The sequence below is a fragment of the Ornithorhynchus anatinus genome, chromosome 1 (assembly GCF_004115215.2).
Source record: "Ornithorhynchus anatinus isolate Pmale09 chromosome 1, mOrnAna1.pri.v4, whole genome shotgun sequence".
NCBI classification, from domain to species: domain Eukaryota; kingdom Metazoa; phylum Chordata; class Mammalia; order Monotremata; family Ornithorhynchidae; genus Ornithorhynchus; species Ornithorhynchus anatinus.
The window spans coordinates 160,638,015-160,658,879 of NC_041728.1; the positions used below are offsets into that span (position 1 = coordinate 160,638,015).

At 42.3% G+C, this 20,865-nt stretch overlaps 1 non-coding gene across 1 annotated transcript; it reads right to left on the bottom strand.

The window, feature by feature from the left end:
* Positions 1-9,053: 9,053 nt before the first annotated feature.
* On the bottom strand, positions 9,054-9,191 carry LOC114816072. Its single transcript, XR_003763848.1, has one exon. It is a non-coding gene; the product is annotated as a small nucleolar RNA SNORA7 (small nucleolar RNA).
* Between the last annotated feature and the right edge of the window lie 11,674 nt (positions 9,192-20,865).

Sequence of the window (20,865 nt, forward strand, 5' to 3'; positions counted from 1 at the left end):
TAACCAAGCTATTTCAGGCTATTTTATAGACATAGCTATACCAAGTGAATTTTACTTTGGCTATGCTGAGCGGATTCTAGTCCTGTGGTTCTCTGGGAAAACAAACAGTCTTCACTTCAAAGAGAGTGGATCAACTCCAGAGGGAATATTTCCTATTTTCTGCTTTAGATGTTTTTTTTTTAACTTCGATATACAAACTATTTGTAACTAAGGTGTGTGTGTTTGGTGTCTTCCATCTGTTTTCATTATTGTTTTATAGTTTGTACATACTTAGTTCATCTTCCTTTTGATTAGTTGCAAATTAAGCAAAAAATCATACAAAATAATTAGCCCATCTACAGTTCTTCACTAATGAATTGGGCTGGCCGCTCTTCCTAAGATTAATATAATGCGCTTTCTGGATGTTATTCTTCCTCAGTAGTAAGATAATTTATAAAACCTTGGCAACTAAAAAAACAAAGATCAATTTCTGTTCCTGTAAAGCAAAGCCTTCTTAATTCAGCATTTTGCAGTCACATTTTTGTACCCAGGAGGGAAGGGGAGCCAGTTCCAGGCTGGTGCAAGCTGTGAAATCTCATAGGCTGCACAGCCTCTTCCACCTAACTGTGAGGCATTTTTACAAACAGGAACTTCCGAGTCATACAGATCATGGAGCAGGCTGTGACGGGGAGCCGAGGCCTGGTGGATGAGGTTGAGCTGGCTGGCTTGGCCAGAGAAAAAAAAGGGGGTCTGCCACAAATGGGAGGGACAGCAGCGACCCACAGAGCAATAGTAGGTGTCCCCATTTCTTCCCATTCATCCCTCACCACTTTCTATTTCTCCAGAGCAGTGTGGCTTAGAACAAATCTACATCTCTGCCCCTGTCCTCTCCCCCTCCCTTCAGGCTCGTATCTCCTCCTGACTCCAGGACTTCTCTACCTGGATGTCTGCCCGCCACCTAAAACTCAACATGTCCAAACTGAGCTCCTCGTCTTCCCTCCCAAGCCCTTTTCTCTTCCTGACTTCCCTATCACTGTGGATAGTATGACCATCCTTCCCGTCTCTCAAGCCCACAACCTTGGTGTCATCCTTGACTCAGCTCTCTCATTCACCCCACACATCCAATCCGTCACCAAGACCTGCCGATCCCACCTTTATAATATTGCCAAGATCCGCCCTTTCCTCTCCACCCAAATGGCTATTTTACTGGTAGAGGGTCTCATTATATCACAGCTGGATTATCGTGTCAGCCTTCTCTCTGATCTCCCTTTCTCCCGTCTCTCCCTGCTCCAGTCTATTCTTCATTCCGCTGCCCGGATCATCTTCCTGCAGAAATGCTCTGGGAATGTCACTCCCCTTCTGAAAAACCTCCAGTGGTTGCCTATCAACCTCTGCACGAAACAAAACTTCTCACTCTAGGCTTCAAGGCTCTCCATCATCTTGCCCCCTCCTCCCTCTCCTCTCTTCTCTCTACTGCCCACCCTGCATGCTCCGCTCCTCTGCCGCCCACCTCCTCGCCATCCCCCGTTCTCGCCTATCGCGCTGTCAACACCTGACCCATGTCCTTCCGCTGTCCTGGAATGCCCTCTCTCCTCACCTCCGCCATACTATCTCTCTTCCCCTCTTCAAAACCCTACTGAGAGCTCACCTTCTCCAAGAGGCTTTCCCAAACTGAGCTTCCCCTTTTCCCTCTGCTCCCTCTGCTGCCTCTCTGCCCCACCCTTCACCTCCCCTCAGCTAAGCCCCCTTCCCTCCCTTTCCCTCTGCTCCTCTCCCTCTCCCTTCCCCTCCCCTCAGCACTGTGCTCATCTTCTCATTTGTATATATTTTTATTGCCTTATTTATTTTGTTAATGAGATGTACATCCCCTTGATTCTATTTACTGCTATTGTTTTTGTTTGTCTGTCTGCCCCAATTAGACTGTAAGCCCATCAATGGACAGGGATTGTCTCTATCTGTTGCCGAATTGTACATTCCAAGCGTTTAGTACAGTGCTCTGCACATAGTAAGCGCTCAATAAATACTATTGAATGAATGAATGAATGGAAAGGGTATATGGGCCTTGGCGTCGGAGGACCCAGGATCTAATCCCAGATCTGTCTATTGCTTGTGGTGAGACTTTGGGTTCTGCCTCAGGTTTCTCAACTGTAAAATGGGGATTAAATACCTGATATCCTTTTTACTTAGACTGCAAGCGCCACATGGGTCAGGGACATTTTCTGACCTAATTAACTTGTACCTACCCTAGCACCCAGAACAGTGTTTGATACATAGTAAGCGCTTAACAAATCCCATAAAATAAACAAACAAACCATCCCTTAAAGGTACCAATGTACCTGCACTGCTGACACCCCATCACTATCAGCGCTTATTACAGCGCTCTGCACATAGTATGTGCTCAATAAGTACGATTGAATATAATCTTCCTAGATAATGGGAGCCACTGGCCTATATATCAAGTGCCAGATCTCTCTTGGCTAAGAGCCCAGGGCAATACGTACTCCTTAGGGGATAGAGCATGGATCTGGGAGTCAGAAGATCTTGGGTTCTAATCCCGGCTCCACTGCATGTCTTGCTATGTTATCTTGGGCAAGTCACTGAACTTCTCTGGACCTCAGTTACTTCATCGGTAAAATGGAAATTAAGAGTGTGACTCCCATGTGGGACAGTGCCTCTATCCAACTTCCATTCATTCAGTCGTATTCACTGAGCACTTACTGTGTGCAGAGCATTGTATTAAACGTTTGGGAATTACAATTCAGCAACAAATAGAGATAATCCATGCCCACAGTGGGCTCACAATCTAGAAGGGAGACAGACATCTGAAAAAGTAAACAGGTATTAGTAGCTTCATTATAAATAAATAGAATTATAGATATATACACAACATTAATAAAAATAAATAAAATTATAAATATGCACATATATCCACATGTGCTGCGGGGAGGGGTGTTGGGCAGAGAAAGGGGGTGAATTGGGGCAATCGGGAGGGGAGGGGGAGCAGGAAAAGGGGGAAAAAGGACTCGTATCTATCCCAGCACTTAGAACAGTGATTGGAGAATAATACGTGCTTAACAAGTACCATAATAATAATATGATTATTATTATAATTATTATCCTTTCTTTAACTCAGCCAGAAGGCATTTGAGTCAATATAAGAAGTGGTTAATCAATTCCCCAGCATTCCCTGTACTTTTCCATGTATCATGATGAAATGGAAACTTCAATCTGGAATACTTAGACACTCTGAAAAATTGAGTTTTCTATACTGGGGTCTCAGTGTAGGGAGCCGACATCAAAAGACCCTGAGCTGCCTGCTTCAAAGATATGAAGAAGAAGTGGCCAGACCCTGTTAACCTGGGGTCACATGCTGTCAGCTCCTTGACCACTGTGTTCACTTACATATGTGAATGTATGACTCAGGCCTAGGTATCCAGTAGTAATTTTACTACAAGAAGCATGGCCAAGTAGATAGAGTATGAGCCTGGGAGTGTCAGAAGAATCTGGGATCTAAACCCACTACTTTTCTGCTGAGTGACCTTGGGCAAGTCACTTCACTTTTCTGTTCCTCAGTTATCACATCTGTAAAATGGGGATTAAGACTCTGAGCCCCATGTCGGACAGGGTCTATGTCCGAGCTGCTTTGCTGATTTGATTTGCTCTGCTCTGTCTTCTTGCCTACATCTTGGCTCTGGCCTGGAATGCCCTCCCTCTTCATATCTGACAGAAAATTATCCCCATCCCTCTTCCAAGATTTATTAAAGGCACATCTCCTCCAAGAGGCCTTCCCTGATTACGTCCCCATTTCCTCTTCTTCACTTCCTTCTATGCTGCCCTTGCAAATGGATTTGCTCCTTTTATTCAACCCTCTTCAATTATGTTTAAATCTCTAATTTATTCATTTATGTCAATGTCTTCCATTTTACACTGTAAACTTGTTGTGGGAAGGAAAGTGCCTACAAACTCTGTTATATTGTTTTATTGTAATCTCTCACATACTTAATACAGTGCTCTACACACAGGAATAATTTGATTGATTGATTAATAAATCATCAATAAATACATGATTGATTAATGGAATTTTAAAATATCTCTATTTGGCATTTGAGGTAATTTATTTTCAGTAAATTATCAACAGGTCACTATGTTGATTTTCAAAGTGCTAAAATTCAAATGTTATTTATGGGTAAAAGGGTAAAATAAACAATGTTGGTCTTTGTTAAGCGCTTACTATGTGCAAAGCACTGTTCTAAGCACTGGGGAGGATACAAGGTGATCAGGTTGTCCCACGTGGGACTCACATTCTTAATCCCCATTTTACAGATGGGGGAACTGAGGCCCAGAGAAGTGAAGTGACTTACCCAACGTCACATAGCTATCAAGTGGCTGAGCTGGGATTTGAACCCATGACCTCTGACTCCCAAGCCCGGGCTCTTTCCACTGAGCATGCTGCTTCTCTAATAGCCTGTTACAACTTTAATTTTATACACATTTGTTTTCTCATACCCTTAATAATCACAGACATAACTTTCAGATCATTATTAAGGATGAATGACCTTTTCTCACCACTCTTCTTTCTTTTGTGTTTTACATATTAAACATGTTAATATATTAACTAGGAAGACATTTTATTAAAATCAAATGCAAATGTCCATCTGCCCTGCCACTTGTTTGTTCATTTTTAGCAAATTTTCATTTTTACAGCCATCTTGTGCACTTGACATTCATTTTCAGAGCTGTTACTGGAAACTTTAATTTTAAGTAAAAGTCAACCTGTCATTATCCTGCATAATTAAATCCCAGATATAGAAAGGGGAAAAAAAAAACCTGATTTTAATTTTTCTTCTCAATCGGCCCTCCACATCTCACTGAACCATAGCCAATTTTATCGCCTGCTTCTAAGATATTAACCTGATCAGAGTTCTATAGATCAGTCTGCCACGTGGAGGAAGGGATGAAATAAATAGGTGTGGATCCACTCAGCGGCAAGTATTGTCTCTTTCTCTTCTGTTTTGTGGAATGGTGAATTCTAGGTGTTCTCACCAGGGTTCACTCATGTCACTGAACTGCATGGTGCACATCATCAAAACACAGTATTTCAACAGTAAATTCTAAATGGTGTGGTTGAGGAGATTTTGAAATTTTCATTAATGAAACAGACATCCCAGGATTGGACTGAAGTTAGGTTTGAACTTAACAAAAGGAAACATGATTTCATATAAAGGTAAAAAGTACTTGGACCAGAGTTCTGTACATAGTAAGTGCTCAACAAATACTATTGGAAAAATAATAAATAAATGGGATTTGTCACTCAGGCAGAAAAATCGATATGCCCCCCCCCCCTTAAAAAAAGTAGTGTGATTTATGTAAGATAAATGCATGATAGTATATTAGTAGTAATATCAGTATTTACTGAGTACCTACATAACAGTGAACTATACTAAGTGCTTGAAAGAGTTCACCAGACAGATGAGACATTTTATTTGTGCTTAGTATATAATAATAATAATAATGGCATTTGTTAAATGCTTCCTATGTGCCAAGTACTGTTCTGTGTGCTGGGGTAGATATAAAGTAATCATGTAGTCCCACGTGGGGCTCATAGTTTTAATCCCCATTTTACAGAGAAGTGAAGTGACTTGCCTAAAGTCACATACTTGATAGATAAGTGGTGGAATCAGAATTAGAACCCACGACCTCTGACTCCCAAGCCTCTGCTCTTGCCAATAAGCCATGCTGCTTCTCTATGCACAATATGCACTATATGATTGGTATTGGAATTATTAGTGGTGATGGAAGGTACATTACTAGCCAGGAGGGTTTAAATGGAGAGCATCCATCACAGAGTCCTCCAAGTAATTTCTATTTCCACAGTAAAACGACATTTAACATTCCATGGAATTTCTTTGAAACTATAACTAGCTTCTTTGAACCACTGGAGCTCCCTAGCTAATAATAATAATAACAATAATAATAATGTTGATATTTGTTAAGTGCTTACTATGTGCAGAGCACTGTTCTAAGCGCTGGTGTAGTTATAGGGTAATCAGGTTGTCCCACGTGAGGGTCACAGTCTTCATCCCTATTTTACAGATGAGGTAACTGAGGCACAGAGAAGTTAAGTGACTTGCCCACAGTCAGCTGACAAGTGGCAGAGTTGGGATTCGAACCCATGACCTCTGACTGGCTAGTGACCCCAAAGAAATCGCCCAAGGGTTAAAAGCAAATTGAAGCCTAGCTTTTTGCCAGACCCTTCAGGGGACGACAATTTCAAAAAGGATAACACACTCTTCATCCATGTGGGATCTGGGGAGGTTTGTGCCCATTTGCACACCGTGACACAGACTGGAGCAGTGAGATAAGGAATTTACTGTTTATTTGATACAATTGCTGGTAGTTTTCATTCTTCATCTGTTATTTTCATCCCTTTGTAACTGTTCTTTCCTTTGTTAGATGTTGAGCCTTTCTGAGTAATGGGCAGTGTCTCAAACCATCCATGGATGGTTTTAGGGATGGTTTTCTTGCCTACAACGAGCTTACAGTCTAGAGGAGAGGGATTACATTAATATAAAGAAAAAAATTACAGGTATGTGGTGAGTCCACAACAAGCTGCCTTATTAATGACTGTTTGTGATCCTGTGAACAATAATAAGGAAGAGACTAGTGAAGGCACTGATGGGCTCTACCTGGGACAAGTGATTGCCAGCCTTTTGGGGGTGGAGCATTGAGGGAGGTAGGGCTTTCTCTCCCTGTTCTACCCAGTAACGGGCCTGGACCAAGCAATGACTGCCATATAAAGCTCCAGCTGTGACACCTAAGACAGGTAAAAGGCGGCCACTTTGAATCACAAGAAGGCCCAAGCATAGGCAGGCTAAGGCAAACACAGAGGGAGAAGCACTTAGAGCAGAAGCATGCAGAGAGAAGAAAGGCAGCAGAAGCGGCAGGAGAGCAGCAATCGAAAACAGCAGAAGGCAGCAGCACTTGGAAGCGAAAAGAAGAAGCATTACAGAACAGGCTCCCTTGACCAGCAGACTGGTACTGGCCCCTTGGTGGAGTGGAGTGAGTTGTATGTATATGTCACTCCTTTGCACGATGGTAAAACTAAATAAAAAACTTTCCACAGTAACCTTTGCGATCAGAGATCACGGAGGTTCCCTCGCTCCAGGAAAGTCCTGGTTGGTATGAGCCTGGAGGGATGACTCACATCAAGATAGGTACATAAGTGCTGTGGGGCTGACAGGGGAAGTGCGGAAAGCCGTTGTGGCTACAGCGTGGCCTAGTTGAAAGAACATGGACCTGGGAGTCAGTGATCTAATCTTGTCTCTAGCATTTGCTTACTGCATGACCTTGGGCATGTCACTTAACTCTTTTGTGCCTCAATTTTTCATCTATAAAATGAGGATTAAATACCTCTTCTTCCTACTAAGACAATAAACCTCATGTGGCACAGGGTATGTGTTCAGTCTGACTATACTGTATCCCCCTAACCTATAATGCAGTGCTTGACATATAGTAAGCACTTAAAAATACCAAAATTTTTTATCAGTACTGATAAACGATTTCATTAATTGATTAGGCTTTTAGTCTTGTATTAGTTTTCAAATTAAATCAGTTACATAGTCGATTGTGCCGACAAGATTGTTAATCTTTAAACTGCAGAAGGCACACGTATAAAGCACGCTGTTGTACTGTCAACTTCTTAAGGGCAAGGGTCATGTCTTCAATATTTACTGTTAGTTTCCCAAATGCCCAGTATTTCTTTATCCTTTCTGCACACAGTGAATGATCAAAAGCGGTTTGATGACAATGATGAAGATGATAATAATGATGGTATTGATGGGAAATGGCTATGAAATGGGCCTTGGAGAAGAAAATTACACAAAGATAAAGTCTTCATTATGCAAACTGAGCATTCAGAATATAAACAATAAGAAAAATATACCGGTATTACATAGATCATCTTATCAGGTTGATCAGCCCTTACTGTTTTCTTACCAGATCATTCAGTTCAACTGCATTATTCACACATCCTGAAGACAAAAATCTTCTTAACTCAGCCAGTTCTAACTTCAATACTTCAGAAACCTGGAAGGAATTTTTCCCTCATTCAGAGACATTGGAAATATTCTCCACTTGTGTCTTCACCCAAAGTGTGAAAGAAAGTTTCCAAGAAGCACTGCCAATGATTCTTGGAACATTATAGGACTGGATTTTGAAAGTCGAAAAAAATTCACTGTTTAAAGGGTATAGAGAATAAGTTGTATGAGGTAGAAAATAGTTTTCCTCACTTGGTTCAAGTTAAATTTGAATTATGTAATCCAAATTTCCCCAGAAATGGTAGTGACCATTTGATGATGTTGTGCCCATCTCTAAAAGGGACATGTTAGGATCCCCCTATCAGATCATAGGTTCCTCCAATTCAACTGTATTTTGTGAGTGCTTACTGTGTGTAGAGCACTGTACTAAGCACTTAGAAAGTACAATTCGGCTACAGATAGAGACAATCCCTACCCAACAGTGGGTTCACACAGTTCTTTATTAAGAAAAAAAGTCTCCAAAATATGGATAAATGAATGGCCTTAGTAGCAACATTTGACATTTTTCTTCTTAATAGGTATTTTAAGGCCTATAAAGAAATTATACTGAAACATGGAAGAAAAAAGATATCAAACAGACTTAGAAATGCCAAAATGAATATCTACTTCTACTAGATGTGTCTGTTTGTAATCAGCAACCTTTCTCTGACTACTAAATGAGAGAAAGAGATTATGCATATGTATATAAGATCTGAATGGTTTCAACTCAGTGATTACATCATAACCCAGGAACAATTTATCAACTGCTTAGCCAATCTTGTCTTATGCCGTTGAGTCGTCTCCGACCCACAGTGTGGATGAAGTCAGATCTCTCCCAGAATGCCCCACCTCCATTGGCAATCTTTTTGGTAGGGTATCCATAGAGTTTTCTTGATAAAAATACGGAAGTGGTTTACCATCGCCGCCTTCCACAGAGTCAACTTGAGTCTCCACCCTCGACTCTCCCGTGACACTGCTGCCCAGCACAGGTGAGTTTTGACTTGTAGTAGATTGCCTTCCACTCTCTAGTCACTGTCCAAGCTAGGAATGGAATGGGTAGGACTCTGCTGGACTCTCCCTCCCCTAGTTGAGACTGGTAGAGTACTGGAAACTCTTCAAGTGCAACCCTGAGAGGGGAAGTCAAACTTAGAACTGTACAATTTTCTTGCTTCCGTTCTCTCACATGTTGTTCTCCCACCTTGTAACTCCTTCCCTCCCATGTTACATCAAGCAGACCACATCTCCCTCCTCATTCAAAGCCTTCCTAATAATAATAATGATGATGCTATTTGTTACTGTTAAGCCCTGGAGGAGATACAAGCTAATCAGGTTGGACACAGTCCATGAACTACATGGGGTGCACAATCTTAATTCCCATTTTACAGATGAGGTAACTGAGGTCCAGAGAAGTGAAATGACTTAGGCAAGATCACACAACAGACATGTAGCAGAGTCGAGATTAATTAATTAATTAATTAATGTTGGTATTTGTTAAGCACTTACTATGTGCAGAGTACTGTTCTAAGTGCTGGGGTAGACACAGGGTAATCAGATTGTCCCAAGTGAGGCTCACAGTTAATCCACATTTTCCAGATGAGGTAACTGAGGCACAGAGAAGTTAAGTGATTTGCCCACAGTCACACAGCTGCCAGGTGGCAGAGCTGGGATTTGAACCCATGACCTCTGACTCCCAAGTCCAGGCTCTTTCCACTGAGCCACGCTGCTTCCCCTAGCCACACTGCTTCCCCTACATTAGAACCAGGTCCTTCTGGCTCCCAGGCCGGTGTTCCAACCACCATGGGACACTGCTCCTCCAACATGTCTTCCTTGATTAATTTCCACCATTCCAAGTCATAAAAATCCATGAGTCAACTCTAGCTTTTACGTAACTACTTATCTCTCTCTTCAGCACTTTTGTATAAGCTTTGCTCTCTTCCCAAGATATGACTTTGAGGAGGGAAAGCAGGCTTGGCCCCTATTTTAGTGAATTACCCTGCAATTCCCTGTAAGAGTGAATGGCATATTAAGCTGGTTGGCAGCTGGTGGCCTCTATTTCCAACACCAAAATCTGGTAGCTCAAGAACACTACAGATTTCTCAATCCCCTAACAATCATGACTTTTTCATTTTCAGGTGATATTTCACGGTACTAAATTTTGAAACTATACTATTGTATGGAAAATAATTTTATCATAAAGGTTTAATGGGGTGTAATATTTGATTAAAAGGCTAAATGAGAATGCTAAAGAGTCATTAAACAGAGTGCCTTAACTTTTAATCAAATTGTTTTTCATTTGGGACAACACATTGCTAGTTCCCATAAAGTTATGAAATTTACTCTACAACATATATAATATTTATCTCTAATTAGTGCTTCATTGAATGATCAACATCAGTGGTTTTTATTTTCATATCCCACCTTTCAAAGTATTTATGCATACTGAGAAGCGATTCTTGATTTGTCATACTAACCAGTAAATGATTTCAATCCACACCCAAGAAGATGGCTTTGAATGAATTTGGAGAACTAGGCTTTTAAAGCAATCCAATTAGTAAAATGAGTACTAGATCACTATTCTTTAACATAAAAAGTTGCATCCATTTTCTTCTGTCAGAGCTCTTCCAGCATCAATAGCTAAAGTAACAGCAAATCCCACACATTCCTTGATAGCTGTAATTAAAAAATTCCTCTGCCTGCAGCTAGATAATAGTATGCTTTCTATCTCCCCTTAAACAAGCCTCTTCATTCATCCCTATAAACCCCGATTTTCATTTATTGTTACTCTTGTTTTAGGCAGAATCATAGCATAATAATTCATTCAGGAACTCTAAAACTAAACAGTAGAATCTGTAGTCTTACTCATTTCTTCAAAGAGCATTTATTTACATACTTACTAAAGAAAAGAACCAATTAAAAAAAATGTTAGAGGCATTTCAATAATCCTCCAATATTTGAACTTCCCGTTCTTCAGCTTCTAAAGAAGTATACAGGTAAAGAGGCCTAACAATGTTAAGATTAAATTATACATATTAAAAAAAAAGGAATCTTAGCCTTCATTATTCAATAGTATTTATTGAGCGCTTACTATGTGCAGAGCACTGTACTAAGCACTTGGGATGAACAAGTCAGCAACAGATAGAGACAGTCCCTGCCGTTTGACGGGCTTACAGTCTAATCGGGGGAGACGGACAGACGAGAACAATGGCAATAAACAGAGTCAAGGGGAAGAACATCTCGTAAAGACAATGGCAACTAAATAGAATCAAGGCAATGTACAATTCATTAACAAAATAAATAGGGTAACGAAAATATATACAGTTGAGCGGACGGGTACAGTGCTGTGGGGATGGGAAGGGAGAGGTGGAGGAGCAGAGGGAAAAGGGGAAAATGAGGGTTTAGCTGCGGAGAGGTAAAGGAGGGATGGCAGAGGGAGTAGAGGGAGAAGAGGAGCTCAGTCTGGGAACGCCTCTTGGAGGAGGTGAGTTTTAAGTAGGGTTTTGAAGAGGGAAAGAGAATCAGTTTGGCGGAGGTGAGGAGGGAGGGCGTTCCAGGACCGCGGGAGGACGTGACCCACGGGTCGACGGCGGGATAGGCGAGACCGAGGGACGGCGAGGAGGTGGGCGGCAGAGGAGCGGAGCGTGCGGGGTGGGCGGTAGAAAGAGAGAAGGGAGGAGAGGTAGGAAGGGGCAAGGTGATGGAGAGCCTTGAAGCCTAGAGTGAGGAGTTTTTGTTTGGAGCGGAGGTTGATAGTCAACCGCTGGAGTTGTTTAAGAAGGGGAGTGACATGCCCAGATCGTTTCTGCAGGAAGATGAGCCGGGCGGCAGAGTGAAGAATAGACTGGAGCGGGGCAAGAGAGGAGGAAGGGAGGTCAGAGAGAAGGCTGACACAGTAGTCTAGCTGGGATATAACGAGAGCCTGTAACAGTAAGGTAGCCGATTGGGTGGAGAGGAAAGGGTGGATCTTGGTGATATTGTAGAGGTGAAACCGGCAGGTCTTGGTAACGGATAGGATGTGTGGGGTGAACGAGAGAGACGAGTCAAGGATGACACCGAGATTGCGGGCCTGAGAGACGGGAAGGATGGTCGTGCCATCAACGGTGATAGAGAAGTCTGGGAGAGGACCGGGTTTGGGAGGGAAGATGAGGAGCTCAGTCTTGCTCATGTTGAGTTTTAGGTGGCGGGCCGACATCCAGGCGGAGACATCCCGGAGGCAGGAGGAGATGCGAGCCTGAAGGGAGGGGGAGAGGACAGGGGCGGAGATGTAGATCTGCGTGTCATCTGCGTAGAGATGGTAGTCAAAGCCGTGAGAGCGAATGAGTTCACTGAGGGAGTGAGTGTAAATGGAGAACAGAAGAGGGCCAAGAACTGACCCTTGAGGAACTCCAACAGTTAAAGGATGGGAGGGGGAGGAGGCTCCAACGAAGGAGACCGAGAATGACCGGCCAGAGAGGTAAGAGGAGAACCAGGAGAGGACAGAGTCCGTGAAGCCAAGGTGAGATAAGGTATGGAGGAGGAGGGGATGGTCGACAGTGTCAAAGGCAGCAGAGAGGTCAAGGAGGATTAGAATGGAGTAGGAGCCATTGGATTTGGCAAGAAGGAGGTCATGGGTGATCTTAGAGAGAGCAGTCTCGGTAGAGTGGAGGGGACGGAAGCCAGATTGGAGGGGGTCTAGGAGAGAATGGGAGTTAAGGAATTCTAAGCATCAATTGTAGACGACTCGTTCTAGGATTTTGGAAAGGAAGGGTAGTAGGGAGATAGGGCGATAACTGGAGGGGGAAGTGGGGTCAGGAGTGGGTTTTTTTAGGATGGGGGAGACGTGGGCATGTTTGAAGGCAGAGGGGAAGGAGCCCTTGGAGATTGAGTGGTTAAAAATAGAAGTTAAGGAAGGGAGGAGGGCAGGGGCGATGGTTTTAAGAAGGTGAGAGGGAATGGGGTCCGAGGTGCAGGTGGAGGGGGTGGCACTTGCGAGGAGGGAGGAGATCTCCTCTGAGGATACTGCAGGGAAGGATGGGAAAGTAGGGGAGGGGGTTGGTGGGGGGGGAGGGGAGAGGCGGAGGGGTGACTTTGGGGAGCTCAGACATGATCGTGTTGATTTTCGTGAGGAAATAGGTGGCCAGATCATTGGGGGTGAGAGATGGGGGAGGGGGAGGAACAGGGGGCCTAAGGAGAGAGTTAAAGGTCCGGAACAATCGGCGGGGGTGACGGGCATGGGTGTCAATGAGGGAGGAGAAGAAGCTTTGCCTGGCGGAGGAGAGGGCAGAGTTAAGGCAGGAAAGGATAAATTTGAAGTGTGTGAGGTCGGCTTGGATTATTCATGATTGATTATAATCCTTGGTTTTTGATGGATGAAGAACCAAGAATGGATTTTCAAAAACCTTAGAATTCAAGCAACATTTTTATAATAAAATCTTCAAATGGAATCCCCCAAAATCATAATTTGGTTTTCACAGAAATAACACAATGAGGATACAACCTAAAAAGATTACTCACATTTCTGATAAATAGTGCCAAAAACCCCATAAACCTTGACATGCCAGTAATATTCAGAATGCTTTTTCCAGTTAAAAATCAATAAATATCTTGGCTACTTTCTACTGCAGGGTATATTTAACCCTTCTTCCAGATTGTCATATAGAGTGAACAGCCTAAGTTATAAATGATATGCTTTTTCAAGCAGATATACTGTAGAAGCAAGATAAGACAATGAAAATGATAGAAATTTCTCCCATTTTCCTCAGTTCTAAGCATTAAAAAGAAAGGTAGTCCTCAATAATGCTTTTGGAAACTTCCAAATGTTCACCTGCTCTGACTTCACACACTCCTTCCTACCCCAGGGTGACTGATCTCCTTGTGAGCAGGGATTACATCTACCAACTCTATTGCATTGTACTTTCTCAAGAGCTTAGAGCAGTGCTCTGATAAGAATCTGCATCTGGAACTCACATTCTGTGGTTTATACTATATGGGATGTGTGAGAGAGCAATACATTAGAGAAACAAAACTATATAAAGCAATATGCAAAAAAAGATTTCCTGATCCTAAAATAGAAAGAGTACTTACAATATCACGTGGATAAAAATCTGTATTTTGGGGTGTTTTTGGCTTTCCATGGATCTTTCCTCCTCCCTTTCAGCACCTTAACTATTCCTAAGCCTCCACCCAGGACCAAAGTTTACTGTATTTAAAATAACGATTTGTCATGGAACCTTAGTGGACATACCCATTCTTCCCCACCTCAAGCAGACACTTGTCCACCTTTTAGCGACTCTTATCAGTTCCCTCCCTCCTGCTTAACTGTGCTTGGCAAAGCTCTTTGCTTCCAAAATCACTCCTCCTCCAGACAGCCTTCCCCAATCAGTTTCTCAGCTCTGTGCACTATATCCCTACCAGTACCTCTTCAGCCTGTCTGGATCATCTAAACCATCTAAATCATCTAATACTAAGCACTTAACAAATACCATCATTATTATTATTATTATCCTCTCCCATCTTCAGCTTAGCATACTGGATAGAACACCGGACAGGGAGTCAGAAAGATCTGGGTTCTAGTCCCAGCTCTGCCACTTGTCTGCTGTGTGATCTCGGGCAAGTCACTCTCTGTGCCTCAATTACCTCATCTGTAAAATTGAGATTAAGACTGTAAACCCCATGTGAAACAAGGATTGCGTCCAACCCAATTTGCTCGTATCCACCCCACCATTTAGCACAGTGTCTGGCATATAGGAAGTGCTTAGCAAATACCACAATTATCATTATTCTTCTATTATACCCAAGCTCTTACTTGTTTGTCCTACGTCAACCTATTCACTATGCGTCATTATTGCCCTTCCCACTACCAATCCCTTTTTCACACCCACATCTTCCCACTACCAACCCTTTTGTCATGCCCACATCTTCTCACTACCAATCTCTTGCACTTGCCCACCCCTTGCCTACAATTCCCCCAGCATACCTCTGACAGACCACCACTCTATCCATGTTTAAAGCTCTTCCAAAATCACTCCTCCTCCAGACAGCCTTCCCCAGTAAGTTTCTCAGCTCTGTGCACTATATCCCTACCAGTGCCTCTTCAGCCTGTCTGGATCATCTAAACCCTTGTGTATTCCTCCACTCCACTTCACAGTATATTTATACATGTCCTTATACTCTATTACTCCCTCCCATCCAAAATTCATTTTATTGTCATCTCCCCAGATAGGGTATATGCTCCTTGAAGGCAAGGATCGTGTATACTAATTTCATTGTACTGTTCCTAAGCATTTAATAGTGCTCTGGATGCTCTGATGTTCAGCAAATGCTATTGATTATGGAATGGTTGGTAGGTGAGAAGAGAAGGGGCTCTACTCTCAAACATCTGCCATCCAAATTGTTGTGCCTCATTGCTAAAGGATTGCAATCTGTGCATTTACTTGGAGCATCTGTTCAGCCATAGCTCCAATGGGTTATTCTCCTTTCCACTTCTATGGCTCCTGGCCCAGCATCTATTGAAAAAAATAACCTCGCTATATTGGGAAAATGTTATTGATTGTCTGAGCCATAGAACCCTACCTCTACTGATCATATTTTTCTGGGGGATTTTTGTGCCAATCCTTTCACTCTGATAAAATAGATTATTTGCAAATTGATGGGACGTGAGTAAATGTGAATTAAAATATATATGGGTAATACACATTTGAATAAGGGCGTCACAGCAAAAATTGAAAACAATCACTTCCTGCCAATATTTTGTGGCATGCTTCTGCAGGTTTGTGGAAAAATGATTGGGAAGCATGGAAGGAATGCTGGCCATATCCAGCCCAGTGTTTTCCTTCATTGCTTCCCGAATCTATATCATCTTTGACACCCCCATTCATTAATTTATTCAGTCATATTTACTGAACACATACTGAATGCAGTGCCTTCATATGATTCTGTCCATAAGTAAATCAGTGGTATTTATTGAGCCCCTACTGAGTATTGAATTGGAAAGTGCAACAGAAACAAAGCACACATTTCCCACTGGCAATGGAGCAAGCTAATGGGGGATGCAAGCCACACAAATGGTAAATATACAGTGGGATGATGGCAGGCAAGGGGGAGATGACATATCCCTTCCTGGACAATAGGAGCTCAAATGGAGAAGACGCCTCCCCTACCCTCTCCCCCTTTTTCCCTGGGGCCCTAAAACTGAGAATGGCTTTTAGGATGACATGACCTTTGCAAGTATAAATTAGTTGGGCCCCATTTTGCAGATGAGGGAACTGAGGCACAAAGAAGTTAAGCGACTTGCCCAAGGTCACACAGTCCAATCTTGACTCTGTTACTAGTCTGCTGTGTGACCTTGGGCAAGTCACATCTCTGTGTCTGTTAGCTCATCTGTAAAATAGGGATTGAGACTGTGAGCCCACGTGGGGCAGGGACTGAGTCAAACCTGATTTGCTTTTATCTACCCCAGCAGTTAGTACAGTGCCTGGCACATAGGAAACGTTTAACATGCCATTATTATTATTTATATTTTCAGCCTATCCTGTCAGCATGGACATTTTATAATTTGATTGTTAAATCTCCCGAGGTAAGTGATGGATCTGGGATTGATCCTGGGTCCTCTGACTGCCAGGCCTGTGCTCCTTTCACTAGGCCATACTGCTTCAAAGACCATGCTGCTTCCCATGATACTTGCACAACACAATTTGACCGTGAGCCCCATGTGGTACAGAAACTGTGTGAAACCTCAGAAATCTGAACCTCTCCCGGTGCTTAGAACAGTGCTGACACATAGTAAGCACTTCAAAAGTGGAGAAGTGCTTGCATTAGTGTGGTAGCAGTTTGGAAGGAGAGGAAAAGGTGGATTTTAGTGGTTATGAATATTGAACTGATAGGATTTAGAGACATATTTGATAGGTGGATTGAATAATAGAGATGAGTTGAGGATATTGCCGATGTTAGGGGCTTGTGAGTCAGGGAAGGTGGTGGTGCATTCTACAAGGTTGAGAAAATCAGAGGGAGGCCAGGGATTGGGTGGGAAGAAGAGTTCTGTTTAGGACACATTACGTTTGAGGTGTTGGTGGGACATTCAGGTAGAGATCAATCAATCAATGGTATTTATTGAGTGCTTACTGTGTGCACAGCACTGTACTAAGCATTTGGGAGAGGACAACTGAACAAGAGAGCAGACACAATCCCTGCCCACAACGAGCTCCTGAAGGCAAGAGAAAATGTGAGATTCCAGAGAAGGAGGGAGATCAGGGCTGAGGATATAGATTTGAGAGTCATTCACATAGAGATAACAAGTGAAGCCATGGGAGTAAATGAGTTCTCCATGGGATTGTGTGTAGACGCAGAATAGAAGGGGACCCAGAACCAAGCCTTGAGATACTCCCACAGCAGGGGGTTCAGAGGCAGAGAAGGAGCTCCCGAAAGAGACTGAGAATGAGTGGCCAGGGAGAAAGGAGGAGAATCAGGAGAGGACAGTGAATTCAGTGAATTCAGTGAATCCAAGGTGGGATAATATTCCTTCCAGAAAGGAGTGGTCAACAGTATCAAAGGCATTTGAGAGGTCAAAAAGGATTAAGATGGAGTATAGGCCTTTGGATTTTGCAAGAGGGAGATTATTAGTGACATTTGAGAGGACAGTTTATGTGGAGTGAAGGGACGGAATCCAGATTGGTGGAGGTCAAGAGGAGAATTGGAGGAGAGGAAGCAGAAGCAGCAGGTGTAGAAAACTTGCTCAAGTAATTTGGAGAGGAATGACAGGAGGCAGATGTGGAAATTAACAGGAGGGGGCCATGGGGTAAAGGAGGGGCTTTTTTGTTATATGGGAGACATGAGAGTGCTTGAAAGTAGTATAGAAGAAATAACTGGAGAATGAAGCAGCGTGGCTCAGTGGAAAGAGTCCAGGCTTGGGAGTCAGAGGCCATGGGTTCTAATCCCGGCTCCGCCGCTTGCCAGCTGTGTGACTTTAGGCAAGTCACTTAACTTCTCTGTGTCTCAGTTACCTCATCTGTAAAATGGGGATTAAGACTGTGAGCCCCACGTGGGACAACCTGATCACCTTGTATCCCCCCAGAGCTTAGAACAGTGCTTTGCACATAGTAAGAGCTTAACAAATAACAAAAAAAAAAAAGATGGGAGGGAGAAAAAAAGGGAGTGGGTGAAGTGCTGTGATTAATTGGAGTCAGAGATGCAGGTGGAAGGGGTAGATTTTGAGAGAAGGCAGGAGATATCAGGAGATACTGCTGGAAAATATGGGAGATCTGAAGAAGGGATAGGAGGAAGGAGGGAATGGAGAAATACAGGGGAGATTTTAAGGATTTCAATTACTTCAATAATTATCTCATGGCCAGGTCATTAGGGACAAGAGATAGAGGAAGTGGTAGATAAGGGATTTGAAGAGAGAGTTAAATGCCGGAAACAAGAAGTGAGAGCAGTGGGTATAGGATTCAATAAGGATGGAGAAATAATGTTGCAGGGCAGAAGAGAGGGCAGAGTTAAACTAAGGAAGCAGCATGGCCAAGTAGATAAAGCACAGGGCTGAGAATCAGAAGGACTTGGGTTCGAATTTGACTCTGCCACTTGTCTGCTGTGTGACCTTGAGGCTGTCACTTCCTTCTCTGTGCCTTAGCCACCTCATCTGTATAATGGGGTTAATGTGTTCAGCCGGATTAGCTTGTATCACCACCAGAGCTTAGAACTGTGCATGGCACATAGTAAGCATTTAACAAGTACCAAAATTATTTTTAATTATTATCATTATGTCATGTGGACAAGGTCAGTCTGGTATCCGCATTTATGTCAGCAACTCTCTGAGGCTTGAGCACAGGAGTGAAGAATGAGAACAATTGAGGTGATCCAGAGCTGGGGGTTAGTGGTACCAGTTCTGCAAAGGGTTAGTGGAGTGAGTTGAGTTCAATAGAGAAGGTGAGGGTGTTGAGAGTGTTAGTTTGGTCATCAAAGAAAGGTATTTTGTGTTTGGAGATTAAATGGGGCATGGTGACTTGGGAAAATTGGATGAGGTCAAAAGAGTGGATACAGAGATCTCTGTGGGGGAATGACAGATTTGTAGATTGGAAATCAGAGGAAGAGGAGAGAACTGAGGACATAAATGATACTGAGGAAGAAGAGAAGCCAACTGCTTTCCTTCTTTCCCTGGGAGCCAGAAAGAGTGAAATAAGATTGTTAGCTCCTTGAGGATAGGGATCTTATCTGCCATCTCTCTTGTACAGTACTTTCTCAAAGGCTTAGAACAGTGTTCTGCACACTGTCAGTATTTCATAAATACCACTAATTAATTGATTAATGAATGCCCCATTGAGAGAGGGCAGCAGGAGATACAGTATTACAGTATCGTAAAGTGAGAATCAAGCCCCCTTGATGGCAGAGACCAGCAGTGGTTGTGAGAAGTAGCTTGGTGTACTGGATAGAGCACAGGCCTGGGAGTCAGAAGGTCACTTTTTTGAAGCGTTTCAGAAATACCAGTAAAAAAAAACCACTCAATCCCACTGGGGTCTGTGGAATCCCATCTCCAATGTGTGAAAACTCATGCTCATCCTCACCTAAGTGTTGACACAGTAATAATAATTATTATAATTATGGTATTTGCTAAGCGCTTACTCTGTGCCAGCCACTGTACTAAGTGCTGGAGTGGATACAAAAAAGATATGCAACAAGTGGATTCTTTAAGCTTAAATACAGCTATCCATATATCTATCTACTTATTCATCTATAAAACTACTAATGGTATACATTATATGACTACTGAATCATACAAAGTATTTGGAAAGTACAACAGAAGAACAAGACATATTCCCTGTCCACAAGGATTTATGATCTAATGGAATATATATCATTACATGAACAATATATCTTAATATACAGCCTATTAATGATAGACTGTTATATAATATTAAATAATATTCTAATGCAAAGTATCTGTGTGGATGAGTATGTGTGTACATAGAGCAATTACATTAATGATGATAACATTAATAATAACAGTAATTGTCATATTTGTTAATCATCTACTAAGTATAAAACACTGTTGTAACCTCTGGGGAGGATACAAGATAACTAGGTCAGATACATTCTCTGTCCCACACAGGGCTCACAGTCTAAGTAGAAGGGAGAATAGGTACTGAATCCCCATTTTAAAGATGAGGTAACTGAGGAATGGACCTGATAAAATGAATAAATTAGAAATAGAATATATCTAAATGCATTTTTAATTTGAATGCAAGTCTCAGAAATAAAAAGGTTTTTCCAGTTTTAGTTACTCTGGAGAAACAGTCAACATTTAATAGCATGCAGTTGGCCATGTAGGTAATATAGAAGACGAAGATTAAATTCAGTGAAACTTATCAACAAAGCAACTTGCCCAGTATGGATGTCAAAACACATGAAGGGCTAAAATATTTTGGGAACATCCGAAGCTTGGTTAAACACAAGGTCATTTTTAATAAATCACATGAGCATTGTTGTACTGTATGTCAAGTATTAACAGTACAAAGCCATCTGGTGTATACACACAGTTTTGGCAGATGCAGTGCTTTATAGTGCACCAAATTAGATTTAAAGTGTGCTCAAAAGCATAACTGAAACATATTGTCCCTTCTAGGATTCAGGTTGCAGAAATCCACAGAGTCTATAGTTCTGTCTTTGTATCTGGACCTATGATCTCATTATCTCTGTCAGAATAGGAAAGGAAAAATTTCCTCAATATCCTCACCTGAGACTCATCACCAAAGAAAATGATCAAAGTTTCTTAAAGAAATTCATTAAGGAAGGATCCGCCTTCCTTTCATAAGGATTTGCCTTTTTTATAAACTCCATAAGTAGG